Source organism: Camelus bactrianus, chromosome 32, assembly GCF_048773025.1.
Source record: "Camelus bactrianus isolate YW-2024 breed Bactrian camel chromosome 32, ASM4877302v1, whole genome shotgun sequence".
NCBI classification, from domain to species: domain Eukaryota; kingdom Metazoa; phylum Chordata; class Mammalia; order Artiodactyla; family Camelidae; genus Camelus; species Camelus bactrianus.
Genome location: NC_133570.1, coordinates 10,888,646 through 10,903,424, shown reverse-complemented (window position 1 = coordinate 10,903,424; position 14,779 = coordinate 10,888,646).

Sequence of the window (14,779 nt, the reverse complement as noted above, 5' to 3'; positions counted from 1 at the left end):
TGGGTAAAATAAGAATACAAGGGCACTAAATGAGAAAAGTACCTGTTCATTTATGGGCTCCGTGACATTTGCTTTGTGGCTTCGCAGTCCTGATCCTCAGCTGGGTTCTGGAGAGGCAGGGGTTCCAGGTGGGTGCCTTCACAGGATCCAGGGCGTCTGTGGAAACAGAAGGGAGATGGAAGATTAGATTCCTGGACAAGTAAGTTACTTTTAGGTTTAACTAGCCTAGACCCCTTCTTTCTTTCCAACACGTATTTCTGACCATTCTGTCGACTGAAAGAAGGAAACATAAGAGTGGTGAGTTTCAGTTTTATTCAGGGACCTTAGTGAGGACCATAGACCAGGAAACAGTCTCTCAGTAACTCTGAGGAACTGCTCCATAGATGGAGGGGGAGAGACCAGTGTGTTTATGATTTTTACTCAGGAATACGTGCTGTCAAGCACACATCTCAATAAAAGGTTACTGCTCGTCACATGGAACAGGTAACTCAGTTCATAATTTTAGTGCTTTTCTATGCACAGGAAGATGCAAGAATCTGGGTTCCTTAAGATTCTTCCTGAGATATAAACCCTAACTATCTAAGGGGCCTGTATTTCCAAAGCACAGAGTGCCCCATCCTCAGTTTCAACCTGAATTCCTTTCAGGGTGCACTGTCGGTCAGTCACTGTAGTGGCTAATGATTTAATCCCTGTAGAATCAGCTGGTGAGCAACATTCTTTGTTGTATGATTCCAATGTCAAATAGCAATGAAACGGTATTTTTACAAATGAGACTTCCAAAAGGCAAAACCCCAAGGAATGTGAAACCTCACTTTTCAGCAGCTTTGTTTACTGCCAGAGCTCTTTGAGAGAGGTACACCCTGCAGTCACTCACACATTCCAACCCTGCAGTCCATCCCCTCCTCTCTGTTCCCACACTCTTTACTGGATTTCTGACCTTTACTACATGCCAGGCACCGTGCTGGATGCTGCAGTAACAGGCTACGAAGCAAACTGGGCTCTGCCCCCACGGAGCCCACACACATCCCCATAGCTCCAGCCACATCTGACAATGGCTCTTTCAACCAAGCCATGTTCTCTCTACATCCCCTTGCCCTCTGCCTATGTTCTTGTTCTTTCCATTGCCAGGAGGTGCCCTTTCCTCCCTCCTTCACCTGGCTAATTCCCAGCAATTCTTTGAGCTCCAGTGGTCACCTCTTCCAGGAAGTCTTCCTTGGTGTACACAGCAGGGACAGATGCCCTTCCCCTGTGGAAATTTATATCACAACCTTTGCCATTCTGAATTGTAAGGATCATTTTCCACGTCTGTTTTTCTGCTCCAGCCTGGAATCTCCTTGAAGGAACGGACCATGTTTCATTCATGTCTGTGTCCCCACAGTCTAGCACAGGGCTTGGCACCTGCTAGATGTTCAGTAAATGGTAAATGTACAAACAGAGTGCTGGCCCCAACAGAAGCGGATGGATGGCCACACTGAATGCAGCACTTGGGTGAGAATTTATTTTGGCAACTCTTGCTCACAAGCTCTAGAATCTTGCAGATGGTTCTTGTTTGCCCAAAACTATTTTCTTGACAATCAGTTCAGTTTCTCCCTTTCCAGGGGACATCTGGCCTCCACAGGAGCTGCTTATCTTCCCTGCCTCAGGGTACAGCCTGTCTTTGGGGAACCATCTTTACTGGGCATCTTCATTTAAGTTTATATAAAGTCACAGGAAGTTTCACTGCCCTTGTCCTAAACATTTATCTCCTTAGTGACATTGCACCTTCTTATGTTCTCTGTTCCCCGGCCTGCATTCCAATCTTTTCTAACTGGCTGCTGGATAAGACCCTGGGTTCTCGTATCAAACACACTTGGATTTACATCTCTAGCCCACTGTTTCTAAGCTTCTTTCTGAGCCTCAGTTTCCTCTGCTGTAAAATAGGAATAACTATAGCCCCTACCTTAGGACATGTTGAGATGATTATGTGAGAGAAACCATATAAGATGCTTAGCATGGAAGCTGGCAGAGAAGAAAGCTGAATAAATGTTATCATGTCATTTGGGATATGCAGAATATGTATCTTACTTTATAATTCATTATAATATTATCATTATATAAAAGATAATAAAAAGAAAAAATAAAATATAGTATTATAATTGTATAAATTATAATGTTGTAATTTATAATGTTTTACAATTAAAATTATAAAAATTACAATTTTCCCCCACATTTTACATATCAAATAGTCAATATCACCATACTAATGATTTGGCTTACTTTAGTTTCCTATCTTTTAAAACGCTTTTTGCTAGTCAGTTAAGAAGAAATATGTTAATTGTCTTAAAAGGAAAATTTGTAAAAATATAATTTAAAAAACTTCAGTCCACTTGTGGGAAGTAAAAGTCCTTGCAACAATTCTTAAATTCTCTATTTCTCCCTAAAGAAAACCAGTTACCTGTTGTCTGTCCTTGCTTATGTGCTTACATATGCATACATCATACACAACACATAAACGTACAGACTTTTCAAAAAAACATAGATGAGATCACACATCATGTATACACATATATTTGTTTTTTATTTTTATGTTTTAATTGAAGTACAGCTGATTTACAGTGCTGTATTAGTTTCTGGTGTACAGCAAAGTGATTTTCTCCTCATGGTTTATCCATATTGTAGCATGTGAAAGAATTTCCTTCATTTTTAAGGCTGAATAGTATTCCATTGTTAAGTATTTACCACAGTTTTTTTCCATGTATCCATCAGCAGACATTTGGGTTGCTTCCACCTTTTGGCCCTTGTGCATAATGCTGCTGTGAATACGGGTGTACAAATATTATATTAAGACTCTGCTTTTGGGAGGGTATATCTCAGTGGTAGAGTGTGCTTAGCATGCACGAGGTCCTGGGTTCAATCCCCAGTACCTCCATTAAAAAAAAAAAAAAAAATATATATATATATATATATATATATATAAATAAACCTAATTACCTCCACCCCAAAAAAACAAACAAAAGACTCTGCTTTCAATTTCTTTGGTTATATAGTCAGAAGTAGGACTACTGGATCCTGGGATAGTTCTGCTATTTTTAATTTTTTGTTATTTTCTGGGTTTTTTGCTTAGCCAGCCTAATGGGTGTGAGGTAATATCTCAATGTGGTTTTGATCTGCATTTCTCTAATGACTTGTGATGTTGAACATATTTTCATGGGCTTCATTTCTATTAGTTCTTTGAACATATTTAAAACAGCTGATTTAAGATCTTTGTTAGTAAGTCCAATATCTGGGCATCCTTAGAGGAGTTTCTATTGGTTGACTGGGCTTTTTTTCCCTGTGTATGAGCCATACTTTTTTGTTTCTTTGCATATTTCATAATTTTTTGTTGAAAACTGGACACTTTAATAATACACGACAACTTTGGAAATCAGATTCTCACCACTCCCGGGGTTTGTTGTTGTAGAAGCTGTTTGATGACTTCTCTGAACTAAGTCTATTAAGTCTACACTCTTTGTCATGTGTGGTCATGAAAGTCTCTGCTCAGTGGTCAGCTAATGCTCAGACAGGGATTTCCTTAACTTCCGGGAACCAGTGTGTCTCCCAGTCTCTGTTGAGGGGCTCTGTGTGTAAGTCAGGGCAAATCTTCAACACAGCAAATTTTCAGAGGCTCTTACTCCGCCATTTTTACCGATGTCACTGTTTTTCACTTAACATATTTTGGGGTCCTCTCTATGTCACTTCATTTAAGTCCAGCGTATGCTTTTTAAAGACTGGCCGGTACTCCATAGTTATGATGACTTCAGAGCGTGGATTCATCATAATCCAGTTAATCCTCCACTCAATGGGCACTTAAGTTGTTTTCTCTTTTTCATTATCACAAACAACAAAGCAATGAACACCCCAGGCTCCATAGCAATTTTCAGGCTTTGTGAACCTTGTGAGATTTCCTGGAGGAAAAATTCTCAGAAGAGGTATTACTGGGTAAGAAAGCAGGCATGTTTGGAATTTTGATGGATCCTGCCGAACTGTCTTCCAAAAAAGCTATACTGCTATCTACCTCTCCCAACATCTCCCCATCCTTGCCAGTGCTGGATATTTTAGATCTGTGGGATCCAAGTCCATATTTGGTAAAGACTACAGGTTCTAAGATGTCATAAAAGACCTTTTTCTCCAAATAGAGCTCCTCGTAAAGACAAGATTCCTTCCTTGACCCCTTCCTGGGTCAGTGGTCAAAGCTTCCATGGTCTTCTTCTCATAGAGGGTGCTGGCTCATGTCCAGCACTCTGCCTTGCTCAGGTTCAACCACTCCCAGCCCCTGGGACCTAAGTCATGTCTGGTACCCACGCGCATCACTGCAGCACAGCAGTTCTTGCTCTCACCATCCTGGATACACGTGCTCTCTTTACTTTTGGAAACTGAGAGTTTCCTTTTTCTTTCCAAGCTTGGCTATGTATTTAATTAAAATTTTTTTCTAGTATTTCTATGTGTTTGGAGCAGGATGGGGGTCTACATTAGCTCAGTGTGCCCATGTGGCTAATCTGATTCTAAACTGGAGTTTTTAATTTCTGAGGTATCTGAGTCTTCAAATTAGGGAGACTTTTCTTTGCCTGTGTATAGAGAAGTGTTCCTTATGTTAATGAGATCTCATTGGCAGACTATTTCTGATTTTTTTCTTTTTTACTGTTCAGTGGAGTCACACTATCCTCATATATAACTTATGTGAATTTCACTCCATTCACTTAGAAAAGAGAGTGAGAGAGAAATTTAAGTTTACTTAAAAAGCAATTTACTTTTTAAATTTAAATTTACTGTAACATAAGTAGTTTGGGTGTGTTTGGTCTTACACATTGACACTGGATTCTAACTTGTACATAAGATACGGTGTACTGGTCTTCTCTGGTTCCCACGAGACCCCTTGATTATGATCTTACATCTCAACTTGCTGTATTAGGAAAAAAGATGTAGTATTTCATTGAGGTATCTTCCGTCTCTCTGACTCAGCCTCTCCTCGCACCACAAAAAGTGCAGATAAACCCCCACGTCCTTAACATCCTTGAGTTTAAAGCAACTAGTAACCCTGCCTGGGTTCATCTGCAAAACAGATCAACATGAAAAAAAAAACTATATATATATATTTCCGTATCTGTGACATTTCCCCTTCTAGGACTTTGGCTCAACTACAGAAAAATGATCAGGCATCCTGTTGTTATCTAATCTCTTTGTTCACTTGCCTTGAACTTCTGGACAAATATTAATTACAGCAAAACTTTACTAATTCATGCAAGTTGAGGAAGTCAAAATAAGAGGTAGGTTAGTGTGTTTTAATAAATATACAGTTGACCCCTGAACAACGTGGAGATTAGGGGCACCAACCCCTCCATGCAGTCCAAAATCTGCATGTAACTTTTGATTCCCCCAAAACTTAACTACTGATAGCTTACTGTTGATGGGAAGCCTTACTGATAACATAAACTATCTATTAACAGATATGTTCTATGAGTTTACAATATACCTAACTTTTCCTTAATTTTTTCCATATTTTTAGGTTACGTAGTTCATCTGTGAGTTTTTTCAAATTGTCAGAGATCTCCAGGAAATTTTCCAATATACTTATTCAAAAGAATCCACATATAAGTGGACCTGTGCAGTTCAAAGCCATGCTGTTCAAGGGTCAACTGCTGTTTCTTAATTTCTGGAGCAAGCAGAAAGCTCTAATAAGCTCATAAAATTTTGATAAGTAGAGATGGAGTCTAATAAAGTGGCTGGCATCATAGGTAATTAGTATTAGCTGTGGACTCATGCAGGGCGCTACTGACATGGTGCTTACAAGTTGCTCTCTTGAGCTGGTTAACAGGATCTCTGTGAAGGCGTGCACACTTCTCCCTTGCTACTTGAAGAGGTCATGTGTTGCTTTTGCTTTCCTGCCTCTGTTTCTCTTCTTTCTGGCATCAGCACAATAATTTCCCTTTGGAAAACTGCCCCTCCCCAACCCTAAGCAAACCTGATGGGGATGGAGTTATGGAAGAAGATGAGGACCCAGGCTGGTCAAGGGGATAATGGGTGGATTAGGGCTGGGCACACAGCCAGCCAGTCTGAGAAGCAGTGCCTAAATTCTGCTGGAGGTGTTGAGCAATGGAACCTTTCTTTCTCCTGAGGTTGCTAACCTGAATGAGTGCAGGCCTGAAGCCCTTGGTGGCTAGCATAGGTCAGCTATTGCTGCATAACAAGTCACCACAAACCTTGCAGCTTTAAATACTATACACTTACCATCTCACAGTTTCCATGGACCAGGGGCCTGGGCAGCTGGGGTCTCATTGTCAGGAGCTCAGTCTAGCTGGGAGAGAGCACTGAACTGTCAGGTGTCCGAACAGCCAATTAAAGCAACAATCCGAAAATGAAAGAGTTAAGCCTTTGATCACTTGCTGCAATGGTTTAAGTAAGAAGCTGAAACTCAAGAAAGCACCTATTCCCCCTGCTGCATTTCCCTGCCATGGACCAGCACAAGAGGTCAGTGCAGGCGCTGGGGGCACCTCACTGTTGAGGGAACCCCAGACAAAAGGCTCCCCTGGGGCTTGGCGGGTGGGGATGGAGGGGACGAGGGAGGAGGGTTCAGAGTGGAAAAGTACTGGGTACAGAGTCAGAGTGGAGCAAGTGTCTGCAAGGTCGTGTCCCCCTCCACCCCCCAATAAGAAGGCCTTGGCAGAGGTGCCTGGAGAGGACATCTGCTCAGGACCTCAGATAAAGGGACCCAGGACAAAAGGAGCACAATATGCAGGAGGGCATGACTGGTCAGAGGGGCTGAGTCCTTGACTGCCATGACGCCCTTAGAGGCTGCATCGTGCTGGCCATGCACCGGGTCTGTGTGGGGAGGCCAGCTCTCCCCCGGGAGGCCTGCCAGGTGGAGCCTTTGAATTCTCTGTGGTCAGGCCTGAGAAATCACACAGAGGTTTTTAACCAGGACATTTAGCCGGACATTTCATTCATCCAAACAACCCACTTTCAACCTCACTTGGTGGTTGTTGGCAGGATTCAGTTCCTTGTGGGACATTGGACTAAGGACCTCAAATCCTCACTGGCTGTTGGCCGGAGGCCACCCTCAGTTCCGTGTCATATGAGCCTTTCCACCTGGCAGCCGAGTTCGAGAAACTCTGCAAGCCAAGAAGGCAGTAGTGAGTGGGTGCCAGCAAGATGTAAGTCACAATCTTATGTAACCTAACCCATTAACACTGCCATATTTTATTGGTTAGAAGCAGGTTACTCTGGGGAATGGGGTTACACAAAGCTGTGAATACCAGGAGGTGGGGATCGCTGGGGCCATCTTAGAGGCTGCTGACCACAGTGGCTATCTGGCAACAGAAAGGGAGCGTCTACTTGAAATTGAAACCAGCCCATAAGCAAACAAAGTCGAGAAATAGGAGGGAGACGGATACTTATGGGCCCACTCAAGCCTGTGGATCCAGATACTTCTGAAGCCACTCACTCACTGACATCCCAGTACCCAAACTAATTACTTTTCTTCTTTGAAGATTCTCTTTGCATTTGGTTTTAGTCACTTGCCACTGAATGAATCCTGATTAACATAAAAATAATTGGGGCAGGTTCTTTGGGTTTCTAGGGACAGAGATGTGCTGGGGTCACCTTAAGAACAAGGCATTTGCTGAAAGGCTGCTGGTGGTCTGGCACTGACCTGGAGCCCTTTCATGGAGTGGGTCAGTTCTGGAGGTAGGAGGCTCTCTGTCTCTCCAGGTGCTCATTTTCTTCTGTGAATCTGCTGTTTTCCCACTGCCGATGGGCCATTTCTTCTCCATACTCTATTTCCTTTTACCCACACTCCCTGTTGCCTCCAGTTTCCAGCCTGCACAAGACTTTTAATGGCCCCCCTGCACCCCGTGTGCATTCTCTCCTTTCTGCACTAGCTCCTACCACTAACCCCTACCTACTGCTCCTTATACACCCGTGCAGATTCAAAGGGTGGAATCAGATTGGTGTAGGTCATCTTTATGATCCAGGCCATGTCACAGGTGGTTTGACCCGCATGTGGATCAGCTGTCAGGTGGGTCAGAGGGTGCGTTCATGAGGGCTTCCTAGGGGCTGTGGGCAGGCCAGGCATTCTGGGGTTTCTCTTGCCTAAGACACAAGGCAAGCCATTTTTCATGAAGACAGTGAAGATTCCAATTTGAACAATCACTAATCTGATGGCCCTAAGGTCTGAATGCACTGAGTTCCATCATGATTTGGGATATGTGGTTTCTATTTCTATCTCCTTTTTCATGAGCAGATCATCTGCATTGACTAACGACTTGCTCTGTTGCAAGTGAAGAACATCCAACTGAAATAGGCACAGGTCCAAAATGGAATTTGCTGGCCTTGGCATCTGAAAAGCCCAAGGGTAGATCCTGCTTCACGCTTGGCTCCACCCAGAGGTCAAATAGTGTCATTACCATCATGTGACGATGACTCTCTCAGAGCTGCTTTCCTCTGTGTTGGCTCCATTCCCAGGCAGTCTCTTTGGTCCCAGTGATAAGATGACCACCAACAGCTCCAGGCTGACATACTCTCTCCCCAGCAGCCTTGCTGGAAGAGAGATTCCTTCTCTCCATTGGTTCCAAACTAGGTCCTGGAACTGAGTCTCGTTGGCCTGGCTTGGTTCACCTGTGCATTCTTGGACCGGTGGCTAGGCTAGAGGAATGCACTGCTTTGACTGGCCAGCCTTGGGTCACATGACCATCCCTGGAGCCCTCGCCTGGCCCCCCCAAACCACACCAACCAAGAATCACAAAAGGGTGGTTCCCCAAAGGAAGAGTGGGGTGCTGTTAATTAAAAGAAAAATGGATGCTGGCAAAAGCAACACCAGTGTCTATACTGTTAGTCTGTCCATTTCTGTTTCCCAGTCTCTAAAAGCACGTGCTGTTTGCAGAGCAGTCCTGCGAACAACCTCTGAGCCTACAAACACACTTGTGGGTGACTTCTAGAATTCGCTTATTTTTTTAAATTAAAGTGAGAGTCATGCACTATATATAACTCATGGTTAATATAAAATGAACCATCTTAAGGTGAACAATGCGGTAGCATTTAGTACATTCACAGTGTTGTACAACCACTACCTCTGTCTAGTTCCAGAACATTTTCATCGCCTCAAAATAAAACCCCAGGAAGCAGTTGCTCCTCGTTCCCTACCCCTCCCAGTCCTGGCGAACACCAGTGTGCATTCTGTGTCTATGGATTTACCTACTCTGGATATTTCATATAAAAGGAATCATAAAATATTCGTCCTTTTGTGTCCTGTTTCTTTCACTTAGCACCATGCTTTCAAGGTTCATCTATGTTGTAGTGTGTATCAGATCTTCATTGCTATTTCGGGCTGAATAATATTCTACCTGTGAATACACTAGATTGTTGTGCAACCAGCCTTCAGAACTTTTTAATCTTGCAAAACTAAACAACAACTCCCCACTCGCTCCTCCCCACCCAGTCCCTGGCAACGCTATTCTATTTTCTGTCTCTATGAATTTGACTACTTTATATATATATATATCCTCATATAAGTGGAATCATACAGTATTTGTGCTTTTGTTCCTGGTTTATTTCACTTAGTATAATGACCTCAAGTTTCATTCATGTTATAGCCTGTGTCAGAATTTCCTTTATAAAGCTGAATAATATTCCATTGTATGGATAGACCACATTTTGTTTATCCATTTATCTGTCCGTGGACACTGGGTTGCTTCCATCTCTTGGCTATTGTGGATAGTACTGCCGTACACATGACTTGTAAGTACCTCTTCCAGACTCTGCTTTTAATTCTTTTGAGTATATACTCGGAAGTGGGATTGCTGAATCATATGATAGTTCTATTTTTAATTTTTTGAAGAACTAGAATTTGCTTGTTTTTAAAATTAATTTTCTGCCTAACTTTTTCTTAAAAATATTTTATGCAGAAGCTGTCAGGGAGAATGTAAAGGGTGGAATCCCAGAGACCAGCTGGAGGTCCATTTCCAGAACAAAATTTCAGTGCAGATCCTTGGCTAACAGCCAGAGCCTGGGCCCCTAAAGTTACAATTCCAAGTCACTGGCATGGCCTGGACAACAGTTTCTGAACTCATGTCGTGGTCACAGGTTGAAGATTTATCTTTGTCCAGGCCTCCCTTGTGAAACACTTTCTCTAGCAGAAGCACGAGAGAAAAACTGGAATGAAGCCATTCCACTGAATAACCACATCAGTGAATTTCCTGCCCTCACTCAACAAACAAAAACAGCCTGTGGTTTTTACTGGCTCATTCACTCGAGTCTACCCATAGCTGCCCTCAAAAGCTCCCCGCCTAAGACAGACAGACACACACACACACACACACACACACACACACAGACTAATTACAATCCAGAAAGGCAAGTATACATAGCAGATGTGTGTCAATATACGTAACACTGCTTCTCCTTTCTTTCTGCTTAAAGAGTGCTTTCCCCACCTCCTTTAGGACATCAACCGTGCTCTGAGTAGGCAGTAAATACTGAGCATTCGCTCTATGCTGGGAGCCCCCAAAGGCCCCCAGGGCTGAGTCTTTACCTGGGCTTTTAGGGCACTTCGTGGTTTCTGGATAAAAACGAGGCTTTCTGGAGGCCTTTTCAGGTGTGTGTGGCTCCTCCGCTGTCACTGGCAGAAGCTCCCTCCTGGGTGACCAGCCCCTGCCCAGACTTGGCAGGGACCTCTCACCACGGACCAGACAGGATCTCCTCTTAGCTGGATGTCAGCCTTTGGCAAATCCCTGAGGCCCTCTGTCCAATGAGGGGAATATATGATAATCAGTCTCAACACCTAACTATAAATACGCCATCAAATAATTGACGTGTCAAATAATGTGACGCCATCACATTCGGCAGTCATTTCAAAAAACAACTTTTTGAAATGTGTTTAATATCAGAAGATGTTCAAAATGGAATGTTAAGTGGGGGATAATGCAGAAGTATGTCTGTATTCTTAAGGGAATCCTATAGTCTACATAGACTTCAAAACATTAACTTTGTGGAGATAAAAAGAAACATTTAAAAACAAATGAGAGAAGAAACTTTTTTAAAATCTATTTTTATCTATAGTGGCTAACATTTGTAAATCTCAATATCTTGTAATAACCTTTAATGAAAAAGAATATGAAAACGAATATGCGTATGTATATGTGTGACGGGACATTGTGCTGTACACCAGAAATCGATACATTGTAACTGATGGTACTTCAATTAAAACAAACAAACAAACAAAAAATGAGAGCGTAAACCACGTATTAAAAAATGAGAGGGTAAACCTGTTGATCACTAGGTTCCTTTTCTGGCTTAAAAATCGATCAGTTACAGTGACTCCCCCCAATTTGAAATATGGTGTACCAAACTTAAAATGTAAATGCTATTTGGCCCATTGCTATGATTTTATTCTCAGGACAAAACAAGTAAACAACCAAATGAGGGCATGAAGGCCCATGTAAAAGGACACATATTGCAGAGATGTTTCTGAACCATAATAGTGAGAACACCTTAAATGTTCCCAAAGGGAGGATTTTGTTTGTAAACAAGCAACGGTCCATACAATGGAATTCCCTACGGCCACTCAGAATGTTGCTGGAGTAATTTGTTTATAGATGAGATGGGAGGAAGTGAAGAAAGGTAAATTATACAACAGCAGGTGTGTGTCATTTGACCCAGTTCATACTGAATCAAAACTATCATATATGCGTTTTCACGTTTATGTATGTAGAAGGGAGTCTGGAAGGAAATATAGCAAGATGTTCATTGCTTTCGGGTGGTAGGATTGCTAAAGGTCTTTATTTAATTAGTTAATTAATTTTTATGTTTGCTTATTTATATTTATGAGCTTCATATAATGAACATGCAATAATAGAAATAGCTTCTTTTTATGAGGTGCAGGCTGTGTACAAAACCCATCAATGTGTTTCATTTAATCCTGACAATGGTCATTTCAGGGGTGTTGGTAAACCCAGTTTAGAGGTGGGGAAACTGAGGCTTAGCAAGGATAAGTCCTATCCTGTATTAATTTCTTATGGCTGCTGTGACAAATTACTAGAAACTTAGTGGCTTAAGACAAACACAAATCTTACAGTTCTGGAGGTCAGAAGTCTGAAGTGGGTCTCACTGCGCTAAAATCATGGTGTCAGCAGGGCTACATTCCATTCTGAGGCCTCTAGGGGAGAATCTGTTTCCTTGCCTTTTCCAGCTTCTAGAGGCTGCCTGCCCTCCTTGGCTTCTGGCCCCTTCCTCCATCTTCAAAGACAGCAATGTCTGGTCAAGTCCTTCACACATGGCATCATTCTCATTCTGACAATCCTGCCTTCTTCCCCATTTAAGGACCTTTGTGATTCCATTGGGTCCGCTCAGATAATTCAGGGTAATCTCCCAATGTAAGGTCAGCTGATTAGCAACCTTAATTCCATCTGGTACCGTAATTCCCCTTTGTCAGGTAATATATTCACAGACTCTGGGAATTAGGATGTGGACATCTTTGAGAGGCCATTCAGCTGATCCTCCTTGCCCAGGGTTTCATAAGGTACTACAAGGTGATGGATTAGGAAAGTGAATGCATTCTGACTTCCAATCCTGTGCCTTTAGGTTATGCTATGTGGCTGATTATTTGTATATTGAAGTCATTTAAAAACTCTTTATAGGTTAAAAAAATAAAAGGAAAGTCTCTTCCCTGTCCCTTCAGCCTTATTCAGCCTTTTTGCTATGTCATCCATCTGCCCCTTCCTAAATCCCCCATTCCAGCAAAGGTAGTCTGCCCGCTGGCCCAAGCCCAGCACCGCAACACCCTAAGCTTGCTGTCACTTCAGGTCATCCTCACACTGTCTCTTGAACTTGGGAGTGTCACTCTTGGTCATCTGAGAAGCTAATGACAAGATGAAATTCAATGTGCAAGGAATTTATTGGGAGAGATGGCTGGGAGGGAAAATGGGGGGAGGCTGGAAGAGACCCTGAGCCTGACTGTGGGAGTGAGCAAAGGAAGCAACCTAGCCTGTGGGGCAGTTTCAGGAAAACAGACAAGCCAGTCCTGACACAGAGGAGCCCCCAGTCTCCCAGCTCTGCCTTAGTATCCCTGCCAAGCTCAGTCATGGGCTGAGGGCAGCCTGCCAAATTGTGGTCTTGGACTTAAAGCAGAGAGCAGCCGCTGGGGCCCTGGCCAGCTCCTCTCCCAGCAGTGAGAGGTCTGAGAGCTGCATTCTCATGGATGCCATGCAGGGTTTTCATGGTGATTTACTGTATAAACTTCCAGCGGAAAGCTCTCACAAGGGCAAAGACCATGCCTGCCTCTCCTGTTTCTATCACTTCCAGCTTAAGGACTCTGTGTCCAGCCTTGGGGGCCAGGTGGGCTTTCATCTGCTTTGTTAATCTACCTCTCCAAGCCTCGGTTTATTTATCTATGAAATGGGTTGATAGGAGTACCTTCCACACTGGATGGGTGTGAGGATGAAACGAAACGTTGAGTGTCAAGGCCTTTGGTCAGGGCCAGGCACATGGGAGTGGTAATGGTCAGTAAATGGTAGCTGTTCTCACTGGAGCACTCTGACCCGCACACAGTAGGTGCTCAGTAAATGTTAAGTGTTGTCATTGGGGCATACATACAATGGGTGCTTGGTTAATGCTACTCATCCATGGAGTGCGCTGACCTGCAGAGAGCATGCACTTGGTAATGGCAGCAGTCTTTACTGGAGCATGCTGACCTGCACACAGTAAATATGGTTTGGTTGGTTTCAACCATTGTTTTAATGGAAGTGGTTCCAGTCCTCTCTCCTCGCTGAACAGAGGAGACTAGGCTAATAGAGACAGGGAATGGCGTGGCAGATCCTGCTGGTCACTCCTCATCACTCCATGAGCCTCCATAACCTCACCTATAAGCCCAGTTAAGCACTATGCACCTAGCAGACACTCCATAAAGTCGTTCCCACCTCTTAAGTTTCCAATGAGCATCTGTGCTTAGTCCCAGAGAATAACTCAAAGCAGATTTTAAAAATCTCTTTCTGAGCCTTTTCTATGAAAGTGCAACCGTCTCTTCGGACCAAAGAGTTTTTGTTTTTGTTTTGTTTTGTCTTTTTTTTTAACACATGGCTTGTGGGGAGGCATCTATTATCTCACAAGCATTTATTGAGAGCTGTTCAATGTAAACAGGAAAGGTGCTCTGATTTCCCCAACTGCTGCTAATTAAGGAGGTGCTGTTGATACTGGTATTGCAGATGCAATGGTCTTCCTTTTCTGAATGTGATATTTTATCAGAAAGCAAAGCTTCAGTAATCTGAACCTAAAACCAACCAGATGAGTTTTTTTTCATTCACTTGTTTTATAATAATAATAATAATAATAATAATAATAATAATAATAATAATAATAATAATAACAATAACAATAACAATATCATATACTAAGTGGCACTTAAAAGGCACTATTTTAAGTGCTGGGGGCAAGACCAGTGACCAAGAGAGATAACTCTCACAGAGTTTATATTCCAGTGCGCAATGGTGTGGTTCAGATGATAAACTTGTAATCCCAAATGCTCTGAATGTTCAGAAAGAGAAAGAACAGAATGGGTCTGGATGCAGAAATCAGGGCATTTCCCAGTCTTGATGGGTAGGAGAAGGTGGAAGTGACGTTTAAGATGAGTAAAGGTGAACTTGGACAAGATACAGTGAGGGTTGGGGGAAAGAAGGATGGAAAAGTGTTCCAAGAGGGAAGAGCATGTGCAAATGTCCAGAGGTAGAAAGACAAGTTGGAACTGAAACAAATTCAGTGTTTGGAGAGAAGAATGAAG